The sequence below is a fragment of the Chlorocebus sabaeus genome, chromosome 13 (assembly GCF_047675955.1).
Source record: "Chlorocebus sabaeus isolate Y175 chromosome 13, mChlSab1.0.hap1, whole genome shotgun sequence".
Lineage (NCBI taxonomy): Eukaryota > Metazoa > Chordata > Mammalia > Primates > Cercopithecidae > Chlorocebus > Chlorocebus sabaeus.
This window is the reverse complement of record NC_132916.1, coordinates 37,060,795-37,081,405: the sequence shown is the minus strand read 5'-3', so window position 1 is coordinate 37,081,405 and position 20,611 is coordinate 37,060,795.

Below are 20,611 nucleotides of genomic sequence, written 5' to 3'. Positions count from 1 at the left end.
CAACAGATGCTGGAGAGGATGTGGAGAAACAGGAACAGTTTCGCACTGTTGGTGGGACTGTAAACTAGTTCAAACATTGTGGAAGACAGTGTGGCAATTCCACAAGGATCTAGAATTAGAAATACCATTTGACCCAGCCAAAGATTACAAATCATGTCGCTATAAAGACACATGCACACGTATGTTTATTGTGGCACTATTCACAATAGCAAAGACTTGGAACCAACCCAAATGTCCATCAATGACAGACTAGATTAAGAAAATGTGGCACATATACACCATGGAATACCATGTAGCCATAAAAAGGATGAGTTCATGTCCTTTGTAGGGACATGGATGCAACTGGAAACTATCATTCTCAGTAAACTATCGCAAGAACAGAAAACGAAACACCGCATGTTCTCACTCATAGGTGGGAATTGAACAATGAGATCATTTGGACACAAGAATGGGAACATCACACACCAGTGCCTGTTGTGGGGTAGGGGGAGGAGGGACGGATAGTATTAGGAGATATACCTAATGTAAATGACGAGTTAATGGGTGCAGCACCCCAACATGGCACATGTATATATATGTAACAAACCTGCATGTTGTGCACATGTACCCTAGAACATAAAGTAAAAAAAAATAAACAAATAAAAAGGAGTAATGCTTTTTTCCTTGAAGCAGGCAATTAACTTGATTGAACTCAAGCTTCAAATTCTGTCTCCTGGTGGTAGTTCAAATCTAAAATCAATTATTTTACTCCCTTATCTAGGTTGTTTGTGTCTTAATTGCATGTGTGTTTCAGAGTTAAGTCAAATATTTGGGGCAGATTTTTACACACAATTAGGATCTTTTCCTATCTCTGATTCACCTTTACAGAGTTTTCCCCTTGATTTCAATTGGTTACAATTGCTCTTAATTTTGTCCTGTGATTCTGCCACCCAGAGAAACTGCAGATGTCTCTGTCGAGTTTTAACTGCCACTCATAGAGCTAACTTTATTCTGATCTGAAGGTAAAAATCATAAAAATGAGTAATTCATCTATGCCATAAATTCTTTCAAGTGTTCACTCTGCTCCAAGATACCTCTAATTTTATGCACTGTTCCACTTATTCTATAGTTGTTTCCTTGGATTTACTACCGAGTTTATGCTAATTATCTGCAGGGTGGTAGGATTCAATAGAATCTTACTTTATCATGACAGATGTAGAACTTCATTAATTAAATTAGAGTCATTATGTATCAGTACTGATTGTTTTGTTAAGAAAATCTTACTGTATATTGCTAACATACAGACACATAGACCAATGGAACAGAATAGAGAGCCCAGAAATAAACCCAAGTATATATGGTCACTTCATCAAGGTCATTAAGAAAACACCATGGCTCATGCCAGTCATTCCAGTGCTTTGGGAGGCCTTGGTGGGAGGATCTCCTGAGACTGGAATTCCAGACCAGCCTAGACAACATAGTGTGACCCCCATCTCTACAAAAATTTTGAAAAATCCACCTGGCATGGTGGTGTGCACCTGTAGTCCTGGCTACTCAGGAGGCTGAAGGGAGGAGCTCTTGAGTTCGGGAGTTCAAGGCTGCAGTGAGTTGTGATCACAGCATTGCCTTCCAGCCTGGGCCCCTGGGTGACAGAGTGAGAAGCTATCAAGGAAAGGAAGGGAAGGGGAAGGAGAAGGGAAAAGAAAGGAACAGGGAAGGGAAAGGGAACAGAAAGAGAAAGGGAAGGGAAGAGAAAGGGAAGGGAAAGGGAAGGGAAAGGGAAGGGAAGGGAAAGTGAAGGGAAAGGGAAGAGAATGGGAAGGGAATGGGAAAGGGAAGGGAAGGGAAGGGAAGGAAGGGAAGGGAAGGGAAAGGGAAGGGAATGAGAAGGGAAGGGAAGGAAAGGGAAGGGAAGGGAAGGGAAGGGAAAGGAAGGGAAAGGGAAGGGAAAGGCAAGGAAATGGGAAAGGGAAAGGGAAGGGAAAGAGAAGGGAAAGGGAAGGGAGGGAAAGGGAAGGGAAGGGAAAGGAGAGGAAAGGAGAGGAGAAAACTCAATAGAGAAAAGATAGTCTATTTGATAAACGGTGTTGGAAAAACTAGATATCCACATGCAAACAAATAAAACTGGACCCTCATCTTACACCACACACAAGAATGAACTCCAAATAAATTAAAGACATAAACATAAAACCCGAAGCTGTAAAATTCTTAGAGGAAAGCCTAGCGAAAATCTCCTTGATATTCTCCTTGGCAATAATATTTTTATATGACCCCAAAAGCACAGGCAACAAAAACAAAACAAGTGAGACTACATCAAACTAAAAAATCTACAAAATGAAATGGCAGCCAATGGAGTGGGATAAAATATTTACAAACTATATGTCAACCAATGGAGTGAGATATAAGAAATTAACCCAACACAATAGCAATAAAAACAAGTTTTAAAAATGAGCAAACGACCTGAAAAGACGTTTCTTCAATGAGGATGTACAAATGGCCAACAAATAGAGGAAAAAGTGCTCAACATGACTAATCAGCAGGAATGCAAATCAAAACCACAATGAGATAACAACCTCACACCTGTTAGGATAGTTATTATCAAAGAGATAAGAGATAACAAGAGTTGGCAAACCTGTGGGAAAAAAGGAATCCTAGTTACAGTCTTGATGGGAATGCAAATTAGTACAGCCATTACGTAAAACTGCATGGAGCATCCCAAAGAAATTAAAAGTAGATCTACCATATGATCCAGCAATTACTCTTCTAGGTATATATCCAAGTGAAATGAAGTCACCACTTCATAAAGATATAAACCCCCATGTTCATTGCAGTATTATTCGTTACAGCCAAGAAGTTGTGACATACGTACACAAACACAGACATGCACATATAACAGAGTATTATCTAGCCTTAAATGAAGAAAGAGATTCTGCTGTTTATAATAGTTGCACCTAGGGAGCATCATACTAAGTAAAATAATTCAAAGGAAGAAAATTACTGCATGATCTCAATTATGTGTCAAATCTAAATTTTTTAATGAATATATAAAAATAGAGTATAAAGGTCGTTACCAGTGTTGGGAGCTGGGGGAAATGGAGAGATATAGATCAAAGGGTACGAAGACACAGTTGTCTCAGAGGAATAAGTCTAGAGATCTAACGTACAGCATCAGTATAGTTAATAATATTGTATCACATACTGGAAATTTGTTAATGGGTGTAGATTTTAGTTACTCATACCATAGAAAAAAGAAGAAAAAGCAAGTAACTGTGAGATAATGGGTATGTTAATCTATTTGATGGTAGTAATCATGTCGTATGCTTTAAATATATACAATAAAAACAGAAACACAGAGAACATCTTACTGTGATATTTAATAAATAAAATAAATATATATTTTCTTGTTTTTTTTCCTCCTAATCTCAATCTGCCTGATCTTTCTTTCCTCTTCTCTTTTTCTCAAGGTGATATATGAAGAAGTCCCAGGGATAATGTTTTGAAAAGTACTATATAAAATTATTTCAAAGTTATCTCTAAATTATCTCAATTAAAGTTTATATAAAAGAGATATTACTGAACTAAAGTATACAATTTAATAATAAAATAACATTTAATGTTTATTAATAACATGTTATTTATTAAAAATTAATTGAGATACTTCAGAGATAGCTTAGAAATAATTTTATGTAGCACTTCTCAAAACATTATCCCTGGGACCTCTTCAGATAATACCTTGAGAAAAAGAGAAGAGAAAAAAAAACTGGCAGATTGAGATTAGGAGAAAACAACCAAATATTTATCTATTTTATTCAATAAATGTAAGTATTTAACAATAAAAATACATAGTTTTCTTTCACAAACTTGAAGAAAATATTTGCAAATAAAAATAACTATGGATATAAAATAGTTAATGAGGCATTCCAAATCAATAAAAAAAAAAAAAGGAAGATAGGATAGATATTAAGAGGCAATACAGAGATACAAAAACTGGAAGGATAATAACTGTATGGCTAAAAATTCTTAAGTTCATTAGTAAACAAATAAAAATTAAAACAAGTTGTCACTCTATCAAGTTGAGCAAAACATAAAAAGCCTGATAATACCAAGTGTTGGTGAAAATATGTGGCAACACACACAGGAATTTTTCATGTGTTACTGGTGAAAAAAAAATTGTCATGACCTCATCAAAGAAATTTCGTAAAAATTAGTGATGAGAAGATAAGCCTAAGCTATGAACAAGAATATCACTTCCAGGTGTATACCATAGAGAAATCCTCAACCACAGGAATATCCTAACAGGAATTTTATAGCAGCCATAGTTTTTAAAAATAAAACTTCAGAAAGAATAAAAATATTTATTAATAGGGTGTTATGGGCTGAATTTTGTACCCCCCCAAATTCATGTCAAATTCCTGATTCCCAGTATTTCAGAATGTGACTATGTTTGGAGACAGTCTTTAAAGAAGTATTTAAGTAAAAAGTAGGTTATTACAGTAGGCCTAATTCAGTATGACTAGTGTTCTCACAAGAGGGAGAAATTTGAACACAGAGGTATACCAAGGGAAGACCATGTGAAGACACAGTGAGATGATGGCTACAATGAACTGAATATTTGTGTCCCCCATAATTCATTTGTTGAAATTCTAACCCCCAATATGATGGTGTTATGAGGTAGGGTCTTTGAGAGCTAATTAGGTCACTAAGGTGAGACCCTCATTAATGGAATTAAAGTCCTTACAAAAGGAAGCTAGAGAGGCCCCTCCTATTTCCACCACATGAGAATATGAGACGACGTCTTTCTGTAGCCTGGAAAATCACCCTCACAAGAACTCAAACATATGAGCACCCTGATATTGAACTTCCAGCACCCAGAAAAGTGAGAAATAAATATCTGTCATTAATAAACCACCAAGTCTGTGGTACTTTGTTATAGCAGCCTGAACTAAGACAAATGCCATCTACATGCCAAGAAAAGATTCCTCAGAAGAAACCTGCTGGCACCTCAACATCAGACTTCCAGCTTCTAGTACTGTAAAAAATAAATATTCATTGTTTAAGTCACACAGTCTACGGCACTTTGTTATGGCTGCCTTAGTAAGCTAATACTGAGGGTTAACAATGCACTTTCGTGTATTCATTTATTACTATAAAACAATTAAAATTAATAAATTAGAGCTAAAGCTATCTTAAATGCATATATAATTGAGGGAAATAAGCTGGAAAGCAACACACTTATAAAATGATTTATAACAGTATTAAACACACAAAACTCTATAGTTTACATATATATATGTATGCAGTTTAAAAATAAAAACATCTATGGGAAGATGGAGGAAAGAAATGAAATTGTGGTGGTAAATATTGAGAGACTCCACTGTACCTGGGAGAGAGAGGAAACAAGACAGCTGAAGCCAACATGCAAAATATAACATCTCCTTAACCTATATAGTGAGCACATGGGTGTTTTATAAATTAAATTCTATATGTTTATGTTTAAATATATAATGGTAGAAAAAGTAGAGGTGGAACATCATTATCATATATTGACTTGTTTTATATAATTCTATTGTTAATTACTGTCAGGACTTATGGCAGCAATTTTCATTCTAAAATTATTTCTTGAGATATCTTTTACAATAGGATTTACATGACTAGAAGTGAATTGTGTTTCTACAGTACTTATCATGTCATAGAACAAAGATAGCTATAAACACCCACCAAATGGCTGCTACTATTTCTAAGATGGTACAATGTTAGAGATGACTTAAATTCCAAGTAAGGAATAATAAATTTAAATGACAGAAAATGTATACCAAAAATTCTACTTTTTAAATCTCAATTTTCTAAGCGTGTTGGTTTGCATGTGATTTCCATTACACAGGTTAAGCATTCCTAATCCAAAAATACAAAATACAAAATGGAAACTGTTCCACACCTGACCTTAGGTAGTGGGTCACAGTCAAAACACAGTCACACAACATACAGTTTATTCAGTGTTCCCAAAAGCAAAAAGACCCTCCCAGTCACCTTCAGCTGCAATATATTTCTTCTGTTCATGTCCAAATCTCCCCATGCAATCATGCCTACAAAAAATAATAAAATGGCATGTTTGCATGGAGGCTGGATGCACCAATGATTAACTCCCCAGGATGCCCTACATGGGGCTAAGACTTACGTGTTTTAGTGGGTTTTGTTTTGTTTTCATAGACAGGATCTCACTGTGCTGCCCAGGTTGAAGTGCGGTGGCCTGATCACAGCTCACTGCAATCTCAAACACTTGGGCTCAAGCAATCCTCCAGCCTCAGTAGCTGGGACTACAGTTATGGACCACCACACTCGACTAATTTAATTTTTTTTTCTTTTTTTAGAGATGGGTTCTCACTATGTTTCTCAGCCTGCTCTTGAACTGGCCTCAAGAGACCTTTCTGCTTCAGCCTCCTGATTAGCTAAGATTACATTTAGCCACTGTGCCTGACTAACTCAAAATGTTTTTTTGTTTATTCTCTGTTCTCTGACATAAAGATATGTTTGAAATGTCAGGAAGCCGTATAATAGTGATTTGAAAAGATAAAATAAAAGAGGCAGCATACATAGCAAAGAAGTCACACCGCTGGAGAAAATGAACAATGGTGTAAGTGTGAAACATTTTAGAGCAGACGATGGTGTTGGGATGACCTCCATATATTATCTGAAGAAACAGAAGGATAAACTGTTGAGGTTCTATGCTGAAAGCAGTGAACAGAGGTAAGGAAAAATAGAAAAACACTGCATAAAGCTAAAAATGCAGGTCTTAATCATGTATTGAAAGTGTGGAACTGCTGGTGTTGCAGTAAACACATGCTACTTGATGGTATGCTGATCATGAAATAAACAAAGATATATCACGATAAACTTTAAATAGAAGAGAACTGTGAATATTCAATGGGCTGATTGTAGAAATTTAAGAAAAGACACAGCATTAAAATTTTAAATACTCATAGTGACAATACATCTACTGACATGAAGCAGTGGAGAAATTCATTGACGACTTTGCCAAGATCATTGCTGAGGAAAATCTGATGCCAGAACAACATTATAATGCTGATAAGACATCATTGTTTTGGTGTTATTGTCCACGGAAGATGGACTACAGCTGATGTGTCAGATCCCACAAAAATTAAGAATGCCAGGGAATAACTGTGTTGAGATGTGCTAATGCTGCAGGCACACATAATTATAAACTTACTGTGATGGGCTAAATCTTGCATCCTAGCTATTTTCAAGGAGTGACTTTCTTAGCAGTTCATTGTTACGCTAACAAAAATGTGTGGATTACCAGGGACATCTTTTCTGATTGGTTTCACAAATATTTTGTACCAGTGGTTTGCACTCATTGCAGTGAAGCTGGACTGGACGATGACTGCAAGATACTGTTACTGCTTGACAACTGCTCCACTCATACTAGAGCTGAAATTCTCATTAAAAATAATGTTAATGCATTTAATTTTCCCCAAATGTGACTTTATGAATTCAACTATATGACCAGGGTATCCTTAGAACAATGAAGAGTAAACACAGAAACACTTCTTTGAATAGCATGCTAGCAGCAGTGAACAGAGGTGTGGGTTTCAAAGGTTTTCAAAAGAAGTGTAGTATGAAGGATGCCACATATGCTATTGCCAATTCTTGGAACATAGTCACTAAAGATAGAGTTGTGCATGCCTGGCATAACCTCTGCTCTGTGACTATGTTCAGTGATAGGAACAAAGTAATGACTTTGAAAGATTTTGTATGTCAAAGGAGAAAATATTATGTTTGACCTCATCCTATATGCAAACTATATCTTCAGAATCCATCAGTAACCTGCAAGAAGTGGATATCGAAGAAGTTTTAAATACTAATGATGAGACTCCAGTTGTTCATTCACTGATGGTGAAATTGCCTAGATGGTTCTGAAGCAAGGTGATCCTGATAAAGTGACAATGAAGATGGCCTTCTTAAAACTGCAGAAAAAGTGACTATTGACAATACGGTTAAAATGTGTGATGGGCTTCTTGAAGGACTAAAGCAGCATTATTCAGAAATGAACAAGGAATCATGTCAGCTTATCAAATCAAAGAGAGACTTCTAAGACAATAAGTCATTGTTAATGAGACAGATGATCCTGAAGGAAACATTTTCAAAATCCATCCAGTAGAATGCCTCCTCATCCCCAGAAAACTCATTTTCTGGTCCCTCCGTCCGTCAACCCCTCAACTGCTTCTGATGTTTTTTTTCTCTCTCTCTCTCAAAAAAAAAAAAAAAAAAAAAAAAGGAGTGTATGGTAACCCTTCAATCAAAATAGCATGGAGGCTGAAAGCCTGCTGTTGTTGGTTGTTACTATGATTCAACAGCTGATACAAGTATTCTGGTGATGCTATTGTATTGCTTAGTTACTCTGAAAACATTTTTTCATTGTGTTAATGACATCACATTTTTTACTGTTAAGTACTTATATGTGAATAAGGATATGAAAATGATTGCTTATTGGTAGCATACAAATTCAGTGTCAGGAAAGATGTGATGCCAAACGACCACAGATTGTCAACATGGGTGGCTGAGATGGTGACAACAGTACCCTCTGATGGTTCAAAGTACACATACTTGGTTTCACGCACTAAATTATTAAAAATACTATACAGAAGTACCTTTGGTCTACGTGTATAAGGTGTATATGAAGCATAAATGAATGTTGTGTCCAGACTTGGGTTCCATCCCCAAGATATCTCATGTATAGGCAAATATTCCAAAATCTGAAAAAATTCAAAATCCAAAACACTTCCGGCATTTTGGATGCGGCATCTTCAACCTGGATTAATATTTTTCCTCTTACTTCTTAAGTAATCGCCACTGTCTTTTAACTACTCTAAGTATTTCATTGATAAAAGGCAGTAAAACCATTGTTAATATACTTAAGTTGCTGTCTTCCTACCAAACAGCTTGGTCAAAAATCTCAATGACTAACGTGAAAGAAAAAAAGAAAATTTTTCTTCCACAACTAGAAACAGATTAAACACAGATTAGAAATACTACTATTAGTAATTATAATCAACTTGATAAGTTGAGTGTTTAAAAAAAAGTATATTACAATTAAAACAAAAATGTCTCCAAGTCATTCTTAGCATTAGACATGTGTATTTTAAGATGTATTTTCTGATGGGGTCAGCACAGATCATGTAACATTTAAAAGACTCACAGGGTAATTTCTGTACTGCACAGCTGTAGGGCCATGAGAGAATATTTTTATTCCCTAGGCAAAGTCAGTCTATTAGAAGCTTTTAAACCTGATGTTTAGGATGAATCACATGCTGGAATTGGAAAGAACTCTTACAGTTTATGATTTAATTTAACCACCTTACTGTAGTGATGAGGAAACTGAGGCTCCCCAGAGTCAAGGGTCTTGATCAAAGTAGTAAAGGAAGTTGGGGGCAGAGCCAGGAGTCAAACTCATCTGTAATCTATACACTGACCTTTTTAAAAAAAAAAACAAAAACAAAAAAATAAACAAACAAAAGAAAGCCAGGCGCGGTGGCTCACGCCTGTAATCCCAGTACTTTGGGAGGCCGAAGCGGGTGGATCACAAGGTCAGGAGATCGAGACCACGGTGAAACTCCGTCTCTACTAAAAATACAAAAAATTAGCCGGGCGCAGTGGCGGGCGCCTGTAGTCCCAGCTACTCAGGAGGCTGAGGCAGGAGAATGGCGTGAACCCGGGAGGCGAAGCTTGCAGTGAGCCGAGATCGCGCCACTGCACTCCAGCCTGGCGGACACAGCGAGACTCCGTCTCAAAAAAAAAAAAAAAAAAAAAAAGCCTACTCCATTTAATAGATGCTGACATTAAATGCTCAGTTCTTTTTTACTTTAAAAATGCTTCTAGGAATGCTTAGTGGGATTTCTATGAAACTTATTTCTAGGTTATGAATGTAAGATAAGTCTAATGCTAACCAGCTGGCTTTGTGTATGAAATCACTGGCACTTTCCAGTGTAGGTTCCTTTGAAGGTGCACAGATTTTCTGCCAACTGCCAAATTGGCTGGGCAAGCATGGGCACTAAAAACTACCCCACAGATTTTGGAAACCTGTCCAAATCTGTGTCCCTTCCTTCCTAAGAGTCTCTGGCATATCTGAAATTTGAAGAATGCAGTTAAGGCTGGTGAAGAGCAAACATCCCTTCTAAGATGATCACTATTTCCACCATCTTGTTCTCACTCCTTCTTTCTCCACTCTTAAATAATATTAAGAGCTGCCAGTTTACTGCTTTGACAATAAAAACGAGTCACACAAATAGATTTCTAAAACAGTCTAGAAACATTTTCTGAATGCCTAACATATTCAGGCAGTATGCTAAATATATACAAAAGCATATAAATATACCATGAATCCAGGAGAATTTAGATAGCCCAGGTCTTCCTCCAGATTACTTTGACTCAGAATCCATTGTTGGTGGCATAGACAATCAGTACCTTTTCTCACTCCCAATAATCTGTCATACTTGAAGATGGTAATCCAGTGTACATAAATTTATTTGCAAATGTATGTAAATAAGCCCAGATCATATTGACAAATGGAGACCCCTGCCTATCCTTTACATTAAGTCTTTCTTTTAATCTATTTGAAACCCCGAACAAATCTACTGCCACCATTAGCATCATTACTACACCTGTAGGACTTCAAAGCTAGACCTCAGCTCCAAGCAGAGTAAAAGAGGCTGGCTCACAGGAAAGAAAAATCAATGGAGGAGGCGGGAGAGTGAGGAAGGCAAAACACCTACCATTTCTATAAGATAAGCAGAGAAAGTAAGGGGTTAAGTTTTTACATATTTTTTTATCAGAAAAAAAAAATAATTTCTTACTTTTTTTTTGATACAGGGTCTCACTCTGTTGTGTAGGAGGGAGTGCAGTGGTGTGATCACAGCTCACTACAGCCTTGACCTCCTGGCCCCAAGTGATCCTCCTACCTCAGCCTCCTGAGTAGCTGAGACCACAAGTGAGTCCGACCATGCCTAATTTTTTTTTTTGGTAGAGAAGAGGTCTCACTATGTTGCCCAAGCTGGTCTCAAACTCCTGGGCTCAAGCAATCCTCCTGCCTCAGCGCCTCAAAGTGCTAAGAGTACAGGTATGAGCCATCCTGCCAAGCCCCAAATTTTTCACTTTTCTTGACAGCATCAATTAAGCAACTTATAAAGTTTGACCTATCTGTATTAAAAGATATAATATCAGTACAAGCAATTATGCCTATTGTGTCTCTATTTTAAACAAAATGGGCTATGAGAGTTACTCATACTGAGCAAGGAGAGGATTTCTACCTAAAATTAATTAACTCATAAAAAGAAAAAGCTTACAACTAACTACTACCATTTGTATACTCAGCAAATATTTTAGGCCTATTGACAAAGCTATTTGTAAAATAGAATTTGATGAAACATGAATTATAGCTATCTTACTTAAATTTGGAATCTAAAGTATTACTAATAAGAATGATTAAGCTGTCTAATATATATTTTGTTTAATAAAAATAAAATAGAAAAAATACATATATTAGAAAATCATTTTATTTCCATATGGACCTGAGACTTAATTAACAGAACATCAAAATAGTACTGAGAAATACTTTACCAAGTGCTCTGATCTCAAGTGAGTATAGTAATTACCTTTAAAAAATTAAGTACAGTATCAGAACAAATGGGATTTTAAAGAGGTAAAATTATCTAAGAACTATTATAAGCTTAGAAATTGAATTGAGAATAATACTTGAGATACAACAATATGGTGGTACTTCCATGCAAAATTAAGCAATGTTTATTACCCATAAAAGGTTACTTCCTGTTTGTTTGCTTGTTTTTTTCCTCCAAAACCTACAGAATAGGATCTGGCTTTATAATGGATTTAATAGAGAAACAAAACACTGTTCCAGGCCTTGAGCCTTCCAAAATTGGTGTTGGTTTGCTCATTCCAATTATTTTAGTACTGCAGTAGGTCAAAATTGAAGTATGTTGAGTAAGGCTCTGGGGAATTAGAGTGGAGTGGGCAGAGGACAATCTCCTTGCTAAAGGACATAGCACTTAAAAATCAATATATGCTTTAGAAGGGCTAAACCTAGGCAATCACCTATGACAATGATCTCTCTTAATCAGATAAAAAGATACCTTCCTTCCAGAAAAATCAGAAGCTGGTTATTAACCACACTGAGGTGCAGAGAGGGTAATGAGAAAGGAGTGATGGCACTGCCATATGTAGTTAATTTGACCCTGGCTAGCTGTGTGACCATGGAAAGGTTCCTGTCCTTGTCTAAGTTTCAGTCTCCTGTGTGTAATATGATGATTATAAGAGTACTAATTTTGGAATAATCATGAGGAACAAAGGACAAGGCAAAGAAAACATGTAGTACAGTGCTAGGAGAAGCAGCGGACTCTTTATAAAGGGTATTTATGATACTTTATGAGTCCCAAGTCAAGGTAGGGGTTACAGAGAATACAATTACGCTGCTCCAGAAAATAGGAAGAATTAAGCTTTTTATTCCTGAAAAGAAGAGGCAAAGAAATGCCAAATGCCAAATGAGAAAAAGTGTGTGTGTGTGTGTGTGTGTGTGTGTGTGTGTGAGAGAGAGAGAGAGAGAGAGAGAGAAGCTGCTCGATGGAAAAAATAAAAATATTGACAAATTTAAAAATAGACAAATGCAAATAATGAAATGTGCTCTGAGGAAAACATAAAATGCTAGAAAGAGCTAGAGGGTGGAGACTTTATTATGGATAGACAGGGAAGTTGTGAAAAACCCTCATGGCAAGATGAAACTAATAATTTAAAGATATGGGGGAAGAGTGGTTCAAGCAAAGGGAACACAGCTTGTATAAAATGTGCTCAGCATTTCAAAGCAAAAAGAAATCTGTAATCCTGGAAACCAGAGAATGAAAACTGGTAATAGCTGAGACCAGAGTCAGATCACAGAAAGGATTTAGATTTTATTTTGTAAGATACAGAGAAAAATCACTGAACTTTTTAGTAGAGCTTGATATAATCTATATTATAAAGCAAACATTTTAGCAGCTGTCTGGCATGTAGTCTTAAAAGCAACAGTAGAACATGTCCATTTTAATGGTTTCAGGAATCCACGGAACAGCTTATGGTTGTTTGGTCTAGGATTGAAGTGTAGAAATGATGAAAGATTGTCAGTTCAGATTCAGAATAGATGTTAAATGTGGGGCTGATGGGACACGAAGAAGAGGAAAAGTGAGAAGTCAACCGTGACTGCCAGACTTTTTATCTGAGAAACAGAATAAATAAGAGTTGGGGAGCACTTAGAAATAAACAGGTTGAGGAAGAATGGATTAATGTCGGCAAACTGGTAGATAATTATTTTTAGACACATTACATTTGAGAGGCTAATTCATCATCTAAGCAGAGATGTTGACTGGACAAGTGGATTAAGGAGATTGGAGCTCAGGGGAGAGGCTCAATTTGAAAATACAAATTTGGGAATTTTCAACATCTATTCAATTTAATGCCATGGGAACGGATCGGATTCCTCAGGAAGAGAGTATACGGAATGGTATACTAAGAGTGGGTCTGAGGTGACGGCATATTCAGATCTCTGGAAGAGGAGAAGGAGTCAGAAGAATAGACTTGAGAATGTGTGCGGTTCTGGAACCCAAAGACAGAAGCCAGCTTAAAAGTCAAGCTGGGAAGAAGTAGGGAGTGTTTGTCTGTGTCAAATGATGTTAAAAGAGGAAGTTGTGATGAGGACAGAAATCGAATGTTGGCTTTTCCAGGATGGAGTTGATGATCTTTACATGAATGAATTAAGTGGTGCAAGGACTATGACAGTCTGTGTCGACTGGATTAAGAGGAAAGTGGGTGGTGAAGATGTGTAGACAGGGATTTTAATAGCCTTGTTTATTTAAACAAAAATGTATCCAGTTCCTCCAAACATAAAATGAATAAAAATAAGTTGCTTTTAGGGGTAATATGTGGGTGGTGGCAGAGAAAAAGCCTGTCTATTTTTTCATCACACTTGCAGTCATCCTGAGACACCTTCATGCAACAGTTTGTCTCCAGGAATATACTTTGGAAATCGCCAGTCTCTAAGACACTTCCAAATCTTTGTGGAAGAACAGTGATTCCACGGTTCTGTAATAGTGCGTGTTCTTTTAATGATGCTGAGGTTTAATGGCAACATACCACTGTCCCTATCCTTGAATTTTTCACAAGTTTAGTGAAATCAGATTAAGAAATAATAACATGGTTTTTGTTTCATGGTGAATAAGGCTGGAAATAGCAATCAAAGCATTTAAATTACTGTAGAAAACTAATTCAATCAAGACACTTTTTCCAAAAATGATATAAATATTTGATATGGATTTTTGACCACAGGTTCTCAGGCACATCTATGGCCAAGTCATACGACACTGGACAGTCATGCAAAGTAAAAATGATTCAAACCACTCCATAGATATAGTGTGTATGTATATCTGTCTCCACCCAAATCTCATGTTGAAATGTAATCCCCAATGATGGAGGTGGGGCCCGGTGGTAAGTGTTTAGCTCATGGGGGCAGATCCCTCACAAATGGTTTGGGCCATCCCCTTGGTGATAAGTGAGCTCTTGCTCTGAGTTCACTTATTTAAACAAAATCCGATTATTTAAAAGCGTGTGGGCTGGGAGCGGTGGCTCACACCTGTAATCCCAGCACTTTGGGAAGCAGAGGAGGGCAGATCATGAGTTCAGGAGTTCAAGACCAGCCTGGCCAAGATGGTGAAACCTGGTGTCTACTAAAAACACAAAAAATTAGCTGGGCGTGGTGGTGGGCGCCTGTAATCCCAGTGACTCGGAAGTCTGAGACAGAGAATTGCTTGAATCCAGGAGGCAGAGGTTGCAGTGAGCCGAGATCACACCACTGCACTCTAGCCTGGGCGACAGAGTAAGACTCCATCTAAAACTAAACTAAACTAAACTAAACTAAACTAAACTAAACCAAACCAAACTAAACTAAACTAAAATGTGTGCAGCACCTCCCCCACAACTCTCTCTCTCTCTTGCTCCTGTTCTCACCATGTAATGTACCAATGTACCTGCTCCCTCTTTGCCTTCCACCATAATTGGATGCCTCCTGAGGCCTCCCCAGGAGCAGATGCCACTGTGCTTCCTGTGAGCCTGTAGACCCGTGAGCCAATTAAACCTCTTTTCTTATAAATTACCCAGTACCAGGAATTTATTTACAGGAGTGCAAGAATAGCCTAACACTATTAGAATTAAAGATAAGCAAGAAAAGCCTATCTTTAATTATTTTCAGTATCAGAACCCATTCTGGACAAAGCTGTTTGTTAATGGCTCCTTTTGAACCATTCCCAGATGTGCTCCTTACACTATGGCCAACACAATGATACCTATTAAATAGCAAAAATATCCTTCTATGCTCGGGTTTAACTCATCCAAACAAACTGAATCCTTTCATAATTTCTCTTGTGTATTTTTTCCATATCTAGTTTTAAATGACAAGGACCCACTGCAATTAGTCTCATCTTTCATTCAACCTTTATATACAGGAAGGTAAGAGTATATTTATTGAAGTGAGATGATGTGGCAGTGCACCACACAACTCAGGGTCTGCAATGACAGATATCCTGGACTTTAAGAATCTCACATAATTCTTTCATAGCGTTGCACCATGTTGATGGCACTATGCAATGGAATCCCAAACAAGGCTAATGATCATAAGGGATAAAAGCCTAATTATAGAGGGTGGTTGTGGAACTTCTCTTTCTTTTGCTTCTTTTCATTTTCTCAGCACTGGTTGTTTGACGTAAAGATTTCTTCTTTTCTAAAGTATAGGTATAGATAGACCCATAATTTAGAAAGGGTGGCCTAAAATTAAATTTTTTGTTGTCATCATAACTATTAAAAATATGTTTATCTGCCTCTTTATCTGTCTCTGAGAGAGACAGACAGAGACAGAGAGAGACAAAGAGCAAATATGTGCGTCTAAAGAAGAAAAATGAAAAGTTTGGGCTAATTGGACTGATAATATTCCTTTAAGGGAAAGCAGTGTCCTCTGTTTTGGAAAACTCTTTGACTTGTTATTTGCCTGTGAAAGATTAGGGCCTCCTGACCTCAATCTAGAGGGATACCATTTTGTAAACACAATTAGTTAAATGACAAAACAGAAAAAAGCAGCAGTACTTTTGGCATTATTCCTGTCAATTAGAGAAGCTGAATAGACTAGGAAGAGAAAACAGAACAGTCTATTTGACTCTAGAATCAAGGGGTTCCTTGTTAGAACTATATTTAAATATAATTGGCTTCCTTTGCAATTCTCTGTATTATTCGTTCAAAACTTTTTTCTGAGAAAACATTCATGAGCTTCATCAGGCCGTCAAAGACACTTAAACAATTTTTTTAGACATACTACTCTAAGGAAAGATGATTCTAAATGGCAGTGCTGAAGAGTGGAGTGGTAGAGAAACTCAACAGGAAAGAGATTGCACAGGAAATTTCTAGGAATCACAGAGCAGTTATATTTGAAATAGTTTATTTCCTGAGCTCTAATTACCTTCCATCACTACCAAATCTCTGATTAAAACGTTTAAAAATTATGAAAATCCCAATATTGATGCTCTTCAGTGGAGAGAAAGAAAGGGTGGTGGTTTTTATTATTATTATTATTATTATTATTATTATATTTTAAGTTCTAGGGTACATGTGCACAACGTGCAGGTTTGATACATAGGTACACATGTGCCATGTTGGTTTGCTGCACCCATCAACTCATCATTTACATTAGCTATTTCTCCTAATGCTATCCCTCCCCCAGCCCCCTCCCCAAAACTCGCCCTGGTGTATGATGTTCCCTGCCCTGTGTCCATGTGTTCTCATTGTTCGACTCCCACTTATGAGTGAAAACATGCGGTGTTTGGTTTTTCTGTCCTTGTGATAGCTTGCTTAGAATGGTGGTGGTTCTAAGACAACTGGCAGCAAACACGGAGAAGCCTGAGGGATCCCACAGAGATGTTGGGGAAGAGGGCAGCACTGAATGATTCGGGCACAATCGTGTGGCAAATATCCTTATCCAAAATGTGCTAGAGGAAGAGCACCCATAGGAACGGTAAGGAGAAAAGAAACTACATCTTGCTGTTGTGGCAACATGATCTCAAGAGAAAGACAACTCCAAAAAGACAGAGAACTTGGGGATGACCAGGAAAGAGACAGTTTACCAATCAAACTTTCTATCTGTTATCTACTTATGCAAAAGAGACCATATAACATATTGTAACTTGCTTTCTCATATTGGAGGACTTCTCATTTTTAATAAATATGTTTCTATATCATCCTCAATCTTAATGACTGTTGCCTCAATATGTGAATATACTCTAATTTTCCTTATCCTATAACTTATTTTTAATGCATGTAGGCTGCTTCCTTTCTTTATTTTAATGTTTATAAATGATAAGTGTCCAATGCCTCATATATTTGTTGAATAAATACACTGAATGCTACAATTAAGATTCTTTAAATAAAATTTTGGACATTTGTTCAATTATTTTATAATAAGTTATTAGAGGTGAAATGTTTAGTCGAACAGTTTGTGTATTCTTAATTGCAGCAATTACAACAAATCCTTTATCAATTTGTTCTCAGTTTCCATCTGCATATGGCAATTGAGGCGAGTAGACTATTTTAATTAGGAGATAATGAAACATTCATAACATTTGGGATAAGCTCAGTAAATCTGTTGGAGTTTTGCTTAAAAATTTCATCTGGGCTATGTGTTTAAAGTAAAATATCAGTTGTCATTCTTATTTTATACAGCTATGAATATGGGCATGAAGTAGATTCATTTTTGTTCATATTTTTGTATGTGGAATACAGGCATAATACCTCTTACATTGAACAGATTAAAAGCTAAATTCATCTGCATAGACGTGTTAATAGATCTTGCTTCAATGTGGACAAGCTACTCTAGACCTACTGACCAACTGCCATGCTAAGGGGTCCTTTCACTGAAACTTGGAGTTTGTCCTCCTTTTTCTGATATTTCATATTTTGCCTGGATATATCGTTAGTAACAGCTTCAGGAACAATGAATATCAAGTAAAGTTCCTGAGTGCCTGTGTATCTGAAAACATTTAGCCTGATACGTACTTGAGAGTTGAAAATAACTTGCTCTTAGAACTTTAAGATGTTGCTTTATTATCTTCTATTGTTAATGAGAAGTCCAGTTCCATTATGAGAGTTCTTCCTGTGCAGATAATCTATTTTTTCCAGCTAGAAACTTTAAAAATATTCTCCTTATAGTTAGCGAATTTCATGAGAATTCGTCCAGCTAGGAATCTGTCCTCATTAATCCTATTGATACTTAGCAACCTGAATCTGAAGATTTTCTTAAGTTTTGCTAACTATTCACACATTCCTTTTTGGTTTGATGTTTTATTCCTTTATTTCTTTTATTCTGAATTTCCTATTTGTTAGATATTGTGACTCTTATGTTGATCCTTGATGTCTCTTTTTTTTAATTATTTCCCCTTCTTTTAAACTATTTGTCTAAGCTGGCTCCTCAGTTTTACTTTCCTGCCCTTTGAATGTTTCATGCCAACTGTTGCAATTTCCATTCTAGAAACTCCCGGACTGGTGGATTTACACAGAACTTCATTTATGACTAAAATAGCTTCTCACATATTTCTGTGACTATTAATTAGATTTTTTAAAAATTCTGAATTATGTCTCTAATAGATAACCACTGAACATCTCTTGAACTCTATATGTGTGGCTCAACTAGAGCAAAGTCAGCAAGCTGCCTTTCTTCCTGAGAGAATGAATGAAGAGGGCCTTTGGGTTGGAGCGCTAGTATCAGTAGCATCAAAAATTGAAATCCACCCATTCTAAAGAGCAGTTTTCCAATTGGATGCACCCAAGATGATACAGTTGTTAAATCAAAGCCATAATTCTATCACAGTGATCCCGATTCTAAGACTGGTGCTCTTGCCTTTATACTTTTGGCTGAGTGACTTAACAGATGTGATCATGGCCAATTCTTAAGTATTTCACATAAGGCATCGGCCCTTTATAGGTTACCGTAGTATGACATGTAATATAAGTTACATAAGATTATATCATTTTTGAGAGTATGAGTCATTTACGATAATATATTTCTTCACATTTATAGAAGTTTTCATGTGTGCAAATAGTTTATTTAAGACATCTTGATTTGAGTAAGCTCTACTATGCCAAGAAAGTTGAGTTTTCCTTGAAATGGCAATGCTTTAAAGTCTAAGGAAAATATTCCACAGCTCCATGGCAGCTGCTTTCAGGGCAAATTATAGTCAGTAGTTTATGGTTGCCGTAGCATCCCAGTTAATACCATAGCAATGAGGTTTAAATTCTGTCAGAAACAAAAAAGTCACTGTATTTGTATGGGCATTTCTACTTTGAAAGTTAAGGCTGAGTCAGAGATTTCAGCTAGCGAGACTCAGATTTCCTACCTTTCAAAAGTACTCTCCAGTGGGGTGAGGGGTGTATCACCTGACCTGCCCACAGGGGCACCTAACATAAATGTGCCAGGTAACAGGGGAGTCGGGGGGATACCTGTCATATGGAATCATTGGTAAGTTTCACACAGGGCCTTCTTGAATAGCCGAAGGGCTTTAGGGAAAAACTTGAAAAAATGAATTTCTAGTGTAAATAGCACAAAAAAGAACTAAATTAATACACATTATCTTTGCAATAGTTGACTTTTTCAGTGCAGGCAATTACAGAGAAGGCTTACCCCATACTTTAGCCACACTGCTGTTTCTTCATGAGGACATCTGAGCTTCCCCTAAGAGTAACCAAATGTCCCCTTCTTCAGAGAAAGAAGTTCATAGTGCCACCAAGAAATTTAGCCTTTAAGGACTTGTCAAACATATTCTGTGGAGGCTGTCAATTCTTGCCATCAGTTGGCAAAGTAGAAAAGCCAACAGCAATAGGGATTTAGAGTGCTATAGAATTCTAACTTCTCTTGAGGTCACTAAAGTTTTAGCCTCACTTCTTTTTAGTTAGCTGTTAGTTTCTTTGGAAGATTGTATTTTGAAGTAGAGAATACATTTTAATAAACACAGTGTAGTAGACTGGAGGACATATTTATGTGGAATGCCTCAGTGGAGTTTATTGTAAGAAATATAAAATTAAGAGCAAGAATGCAGACATCTTGAGAAGAAAAGTGGATAAGAGAGAATACAGCATAGGAAACATGTTTTAAATGATTCAACAACTTAAGCACAGTCTGAAAAACATTCAATAAGTGTATGGTTGTTCAGGGAGGATATTAAAAGACTGAAAGTGTTTATCTGTGACTGGACAATATCAGCATAACTATACTGACCACCCGGGAGGTAGAAATGTGTTCTGATTGGCGACTGTGAATATGATTTAACATGTGTGTGGATGACAGATGTGTTTAGATGAGTCTCATCAAGAGGGCAATGTTTTCACTAATGCACTGGATTTGTTCCAGCAACAATGCAGGCACACCCATGAATAAAACGACAGAAGGCTTGGGTAGTGATGTAACTTCAAAACATAAGGAAAGTTTGGGTGACATCAGTTTCTGAAACTTCCTATTGGAAGTAATAAGTGCATCCTCCTATGCTTT